We start from the raw sequence: 7,493 nt of genomic DNA, 5'->3' as shown, positions 1-7,493 counted from the left end.
TGCCGACAGCAGCCGGGAGAGTCTCTTCAGGACTACATCCGGCAATTCTCGAGGCAGCGCACCGAGCTGCCCAACATCACCGACTCGGATGTCATCGGCGCGTTCCTCGCTGGCACCACCTGCCGCGACCTGGTGAGCAAGATGGGTCGCAAGACCCCCACCAGGGTGAGCGAGCTAATGGACATCGCCACCAAGTTCGCCTCCGGCCAGGAGGCGGTTGAGGCTATCTTCCGAAAGGACAAGCAGCCCCAGGGCCGCCCATCGGAAGATGCCCCCGAGGCGTCAACTCAGCACGGCGCCAAGAAGAAGGGCAAGAAGAAGTCGCAAGCAAAACGCGACGCCGCCGACGCGGACCTTGTCGCCGCCGCCGAGTACAAGAACCCTCGGAAGCCCCCCGGAGGTGCCAACCTCTTCGACAAGATGCTCAAGGAGCCGTGCCCCTATCACCAGGGGCCCGTCAAGCACACCCTTGAGGAGTGCGTCATGCTTCGGCGCCACTTCCACAGGGCCGGGCCACCCGCGGAGGGTGGCAGGGCCCGCGACGATGACAAGAAGGAAGATCACCAGGCAGGAGAATTCCCCGAGGTCCGCGACTGCTTCATGATCTACGGTGGGCAAGCGGTGAATGCCTCGGCTCGGCACCGCAAGCAAGAGCGCCGGGAGGTCTGCTCGGTGAATGTGGCGGCGCCAGTCTATCTAGACTGGTCCGACAAGCCCATCACCTTCGACCAAGCCGACCACCCCGACCATGTGCCGAGCCCGGGGAAATACCCGCTCGTCGTCGACCCCGTCATCGGCAACGTCAGGCTCACCAAGGTCCTCATGGACGGAGGCAGCAGCCTCAACATCATCTACGCCGAGACCCTCGGGCTCCTGCATGTCGATCCGTCCTCCATCCGGGCAGGCGCTGCGCCCTTCCATGAGATCATTCCCGGGAAGCGCGTCCAGCCCCTCGGACAACTCGACCTTCCCGTCTACTTCGGAACACCCTCCAACTTCTGAAGGGAGACCCTGACATTCGAGGTGGTCAGGTTCCGAGGAACCTACCACGCGGTGCTGGGAAGACCGTGCTACGCGAAGTTCATGGCCGTCCCCAACTACACCTACCTGAAGCTCAAGATGTCGGGCCCCAACGGGGTCATCACTGTCGGCCCCACGTACAAACACGCGTTCGAATGCGACGTGGAGTACGCCGAGGCCCTCGCCGAGTCCGAGGCCCTCATCGCCGACCTGGAGAGCCTCTCTAAGGAGGTGCCAGACGTGAAGCGACATGCCGGCAACTTTGAGCCAGCGGAGACGGTTAAGTCCGTCCCCCTCAACCTCAGCGGCGACGCCTCCAAGCAGATCCGGATCGGCTCCGGGCTCGAACCCAAATAGGAAGCAGTGCTCGTCGACTTTCTCCGCACGAACGCCGATGTCTTCGCGTGGAGTCCCTCGGACATGCCCGACATACCGAGGGATGTCGCCGAGGACTCGCTGGACATTCCAGCCGGAGCCTGACCCGTCAAGCAACCTCTGCACCGATTCGACAAGGAGAAGCACAGAGCCATAGGCGAGGAGATCCACAAGCTAATGGCGGCGGGCTTCATCAAAGAGGTATTCCATCCCGAATGGCTTGCCAACCCTGTGCTTGTGAGAAAGAAAGGGGGGAAATGGCGGATGTGTGTAGACTACACTGGTCTAAACAAAGCATGTCCGAAGGTTCCCTACCCTCTGCCTCGCATCGATCAAATTGTGGATTCCACTGCCGGGTGCGAAACCCTGTCTTTCCTCGATGCCTACTCAGGGTATCACCAAATCAGGATGAAAGAGTCCGACCAGCTCGCGACTTCTTTCATCACACCCTTCGGCATGTACTGCTATGTCACCATGCCGTTCGGTTTGAGGAATGCGGGTGCGACGTACCAGCGGTGCATGAACCATGTGTTCGGCGAACACATCGGCCGCACGGTCGAGGCCTATGTCGATGACATCGTAGTCAAGACGAGGAAAGCCTCCAACCTCCTTTCCGACCTTGAAGTGACATTCCGATGTCTCAAGGCGAAAGGCGTCAAACTCAATCCCGAAAAGTGTGTCTTCGGGGCGCCCCGAGGCATGCTCTTGGGGTTCATCGTCTCCGAGCGGGGCATCGAAGCCAACCCAGAGAAGATCGCAGCCATCACCAGCATGGGGCCCATCAAGGACTTGAAAGGCGTACAGAGGGTCATGGGATGTCTCGCGGCTCTGAGCCGCTTCATCTCACGCCTCGGCGAAAGAGGTCTACCTCTGTACCGCCTCTTGAGGAAGGCCGAGTGCTTCACTTGGACCCCTGAGGCCGAGGAAGCCCTCGGGAACCTGAAGGCGCTCCTCACGAAGGCGCCTATCTTGGTGCCCCCAGCTGCCGGAGAAGCCCTCTTGGTCTACGTCGCCGCGACCACTCAGGTGGTTAGCACCGCGATTGTGGTCGAGAGGCAAGAAGAGGGGCATGCATTGCCCGTTCAGAGGCCAGTTTACTTCGTCAGCGAGGTACTGTCCGAAACCAAGATCCGCTACCCACAAGTTCAGAAGCTGCTGTATGCGGTGATCCTGACACGGCGGAAGTTGCGACACTACTTCGAGTCTCATCCGGTAACTGTGGTGTCATCCTTCCCCCTGGGGGAGATCATCCAGTGCCGAGAGGCCTCGGGTAGGATTGCAAAGTGGGCGGTGGAAATCATGGGCGAGACAATCTCGTTCGCCCCTCGGAAGGCCATCAAGTCCCAGGTCTTGGCGGACTTCGTGACCGAATGGGTCGACACCCAGCTACCGATGGCTCCGATCCAACCGGAGCTCTGGACCATATTTTTCGACGGGTCGTTGATGAAGACGGGAGCCGGCGCAGGCCTACTCTTCATCTCGCCCCTCAGGAAGCACATACGCTATGTGCTACGCCTCCATTTCCCGGCATCCAACAATGTGGCTGAGTACGAAGCTCTGGTCAACGGATTGTGGATCGCCATCGAGCTAGGGGTCCGACGCCTCGACGCTCGTGGTGACTCGCAGCTCGTCATCGACCAAGTCATGAAGAACTCCCACTGCCGCGATCCGAAGATGGAGGCCTACTGCGATGAGGTTCGGCGCCTGGAAGACAAGTTCTACGGGCTCGAGCTCAACCACATCGCTCGGCGCTACAACGAGACTGCGGACGAGCTGGCTAAAATAGCCTCGGGGCGAACAACGGTTCCCCCGGACGTCTTCTCCCAGGATCTGCATCAACCCTCCATCAAGATCGATGACACGCCCGAGCCTGAGGCACCCTCGGCTCGGCCCGAGGTACCCTCGGCCCAGCCCGAGGTACCCTCGGCACAGCCCGAGGCACCCTCGGCTCGGCCCGAGACACCCTCGGCTCGGCTCGAGGCGCCCTCGGCTCGGCCCGAGGCGCCCTCGGTTCAGTCCGAGGTACCCTCGGCCCCCGAGGGCGAGACGCTGCACGTCGAGGGGGAGCAAAGCGGGGTCACGCCTAACCAAAACTGGCAGACCCCATACCTGCAATATCTCCACCGAGGAGAGCTACCCCTCGACCGAGCCGAGGCTCGGCGGGTGGCGCAGCGCGCCAAGTCGTTCGTCTTGCTGGGTGATGAGAAGGAGCTCTACCACCGTAGTCCCTCTAGCATCCTCCAGCGATGCATCTCCATCGCCGAAGGTCAGGAACTCCTGCGAGAGATACACTCGGGGGCTTGCGGCCATCACGCAGCGCCTCGAGCCCTTGTCGGGAATGCTTTCCGACAAGGCTTCTACTGGCCCACGGCGGTGGCCGACGCTACCAGAATTGTCCGCACCTGCGAAGGGTGTCAATTCTACGCAAGGCAGACCCACCTGCCCGCTCAGGCTCTGCAGACGATACCCATCACCTGGCCTTTTGCTGTGTGGGGTCTGGACCTCGTCGGCCCCTTGCAGAAGGCACCCGGGGGCTACACGCACCTGTTGGTCGCCATCGACAAATTCTCCAAGTGGACCGAGGTCCGACCCCTGAACAGCATCAGGTCCGAGCAGGCGGTGGCGTTCTTCACCAACATCATCCATCGTTTCGGGGTCCCGAACTCCATCATCACCGACAACGGCACCCAATTCACCGGCAGAAAGTTCCTAGACTTCTGCAAGGATCACCACATCTGGGTGGACTGGGCCGCCGTAGCTCACCCCATGACAAATGGGCAAGTAGAGCGTGCCAACGGCATGATTCTACAAGGGCTCAAGCCTCGGATCTACAACGACCTCAACAAGTTCGGCAAGCGATGGATGAAGGAACTCCCCTCGGTGGTCTGGAGTCTGAGGACAACGCCGAGCCGAGCCACGGGCTTCACGCCGTTCTTCCTAGTCTACGGGGCCGAAGCCGTCTTGCCCACAGACCTGGAATACGGCTCCCCGAGGACGAGGGCCTACACCGACCAAAGCAACCAAGCTAGCCGAGAAGACTCGCTGGACCAGCTGGAGGAGGCTCGGGATAGGGCCTTACTACACTCGGCGCGGTACCAGCAGTCCCTGCGACGCTACCACGCCCGAGGGGTCCGGTCCCGAGACCTCCAGGTGGGCGACCTGGTGCTTCGGCTGCGACAAGATGCCCGAGGGCGGCACAAGCTCACGCCCCCCTGGGAGGGGCCGTTCGTCATCGCCAAAGTTCTGAAGCCCGGAACGTACAAGCTGGCCAACAGTCAAGGCGAGGTCTACGGCAACGCTTGGAACATCCAACAGCTACGTCGCTTCTACCCTTAAGATGTTTTCAAGTTGTTCATATACCTCGCATCCACACAAAGTTTAGTCATCAAGGAAGGGTTGGCCTCGCCTCGGCAAAGCCCGACCCTCCCTCGGTGGCTAAAAGGGGGGAACCCCCTCTGCATTGAAATTTTCCTCGAAAAAAGATCTTTTCTGCCAGAATGTCTTTCGTGCTTTTTGACTACTTCGAAAGTGGATCCTGAAAACGACGGAGTACACGTAAGCAGCCAAGGCTGACCGAGCCGAGGGACTCCTACGCCTCCAGGATACGGATACCTCACTCATCACCTTCTGCGATAAGTAACTCACGTTCGGATAAGTGATTCCGCGGACCGAACAAGTCCTCACGTTCGGAAGCTCTTCTACCGAAGCGATCCTTCGAGCCTTCTCGACTGCGTCGGTGATAGAGCCCCATGGACGGGTAAGAGTGCGCGTAAGCGGCAAGGCCGATCGGGCCGAGGGACTCCTACGCCTCCGGGATACGGATACCTCACTCATCGCCTTCCGCGAGAAGCAACTCTCGCTCGCACAAACATTTCTGTTACCGACAAAAAAGTCCAGATACTTGAAACAAGAGGAAAAGAGACGCAGCTTTACAACACGGCGAGGGTGTGTTTTGGCCTCGGCGGCCGCAGGAAACACACGCTACAAGACAATCCGATCCTGCAGGCTCAGGCCTTGCGCTGGAAGGGAGCAGCAGCACCCTCGGCATCGACAACACTTTCGGCGAGGTCCGACCTAGCCTCGGACGGCGACGCGGTCCGAAGATCTCCACTCCGAAGGACGACGTCATCGCCACGCCCGGGCCATCGCTGCCAGGGTCTTCTCCGGGAATCCGGCCCGGGCAGGCGGCTCGGCTGGTCACCCCGAGGCCTCGACCGGCTGTCCACCGCGAACATCAGCCCGACCCGAGGCCACGACAGGTCAATTCCGGCGTCGGTCCCGCCAACGGGCAACCCGGCCAGGCTCTAGCCAACCAGGTTTTCTTTTCGAGCCAACTCTGCCTCTGTTCATGCTGACACCGCTACCCCTGGCCTCGGCTCATCGGAGAGCGGCCGAGGGGTTCCTTTAACTAAGCCAGAGAAGCCTCGGACAACAAGGCCGACCGAGCCGAGGGACTCCTACGCCTCCACGATATGGATACCTCACTCGTCACCTTTACACGGGGCGACTCAGGCTTGGTGAAGCGGTTCAGACAACCAACAGGCGAGTCTTAGTGCTCGAAAATAAGAAAAAACACGGCTTCGTGCCAAAATTACATACATGTTCAGGCCTCGACAGCCACAATGAACAAAAACACTGGCATTCAAAGCGCCATTACAAACGGAACTCCGGTTCCACCTCCGCAGGTACGAACAACCCTACACGATGGGGGGCCTGCGAAGTAGCAGAAGACTGACGGGCGGCTCGCCGCCGCCCGCTCTGACAGCAACAACAACGACCCCCGCTCCGGGTGGCCGAACTGCAGCAGTGCAGGCCTCAGGGCGGGTGCTGCTGCAATCTTGCCCTCGCTCGCGTCGACGCTCGAGGGGCGAGGACAAGTACAAAGAGCCGGAGGCCCGAAGCGTGGATGGTGGCGGTGATCCCGTCGGCGACGGGGACTTCTCGAGCCGCCTCCACCTCGGCACCGACGACAGGGGCCGTCAGCCCTCCGGCAGATCCCCACTCAGATCCTCCCGGACGAGTGGGGCGCCGACCTCCGCGCGGAGGCGCCATACCGGTGCAAAGGCAGGACAGCCCCAGAACACGAACGCCGCCCTAGCAGCGCACGACATCTTGGGCGGTCCTCCCGTGCACACGGCGCGGCAGCCGCCTTCCGGCAGGAGGGGGCACCGGGAGCCAAGCCGACGAGCTCGACACGCTGGGGCCGACGACGCCCGCCGTCGACCCGCCCGCAGGGCCGGCGAGCGCCCTCTCCCTCGAACGCCGCAGGAGAGGGTGACCCACGAACCCGTGCGGGAGGTAGAGCTCCGGCTCAGCCCGGCCTCCGCCCCAGCGAGGATGATGAACATCCTTGAAGCTGAGGGTGGGACCAAGATCGCAGCCCGGCTTGCTTCTCCCCACCCAGGGGCTGGTGGTCACTGTCTTGGGTGACCGCCGGCGGGGGGGGGGGGGGGTGCAACCGGGCTGTGTGATGAAAATCCTTGAAGCCGAACGATGGCTGAAAGGTACCAACTCCCATGGAGTTGCGATTCCTCCAACGACGAGACGGAAAGACGGCGGGTATCCCCCATCCGGGGGCTTGGAAGGTGGAAAGACACGATGCATAAGGGAGCGCGAAGACATGGTCGCCTTCCAAGGGGGTCACCCTCCTTTTAAAGGCGACTCTCCCTACTTGCGTCCCCAGCCGTCGCGGGCTGAGTCTTCTCCAACACGCTCCAAGGTCCTCCCCTGCGGCGCGGGGGCTGGGTCCCACACGTCATGCAAGCCAGCTCAGAGCAGAAGAAGCCAAACCGCCGTGCGCGGTGCGCACAACCGCCCAGCGGTTACAAGTGACTCTCCACTTTTGCCCAGACCAACGGGCGAAAGGGCTGGGCAGCCATGCAGGCGGCATGCAACCGCGCCAAGTGGGCGCGCTTCTCCGACTCCCAACACGCCCAGCATGGAGGCCCAGGCCCACGCGTCATGCAACCTGCGCGCCGAATGCTTCGTGCATGCAACTGCACCGCCACTTGCGCCACCACCGCGCCTCCTCGACTACGGAACCAATACCGCGACTCGAGGCGTCCCATCACACGACCCAGCAGCGCCAGCCTGGCGCG

The sequence above is a fragment of the Zea mays genome, chromosome 10 (assembly GCF_902167145.1).
Source record: "Zea mays cultivar B73 chromosome 10, Zm-B73-REFERENCE-NAM-5.0, whole genome shotgun sequence".
Classification (NCBI taxonomy): Eukaryota; Viridiplantae; Streptophyta; class Magnoliopsida; order Poales; family Poaceae; genus Zea; species Zea mays.
This window is presented reverse-complemented; position numbering follows the sequence as displayed.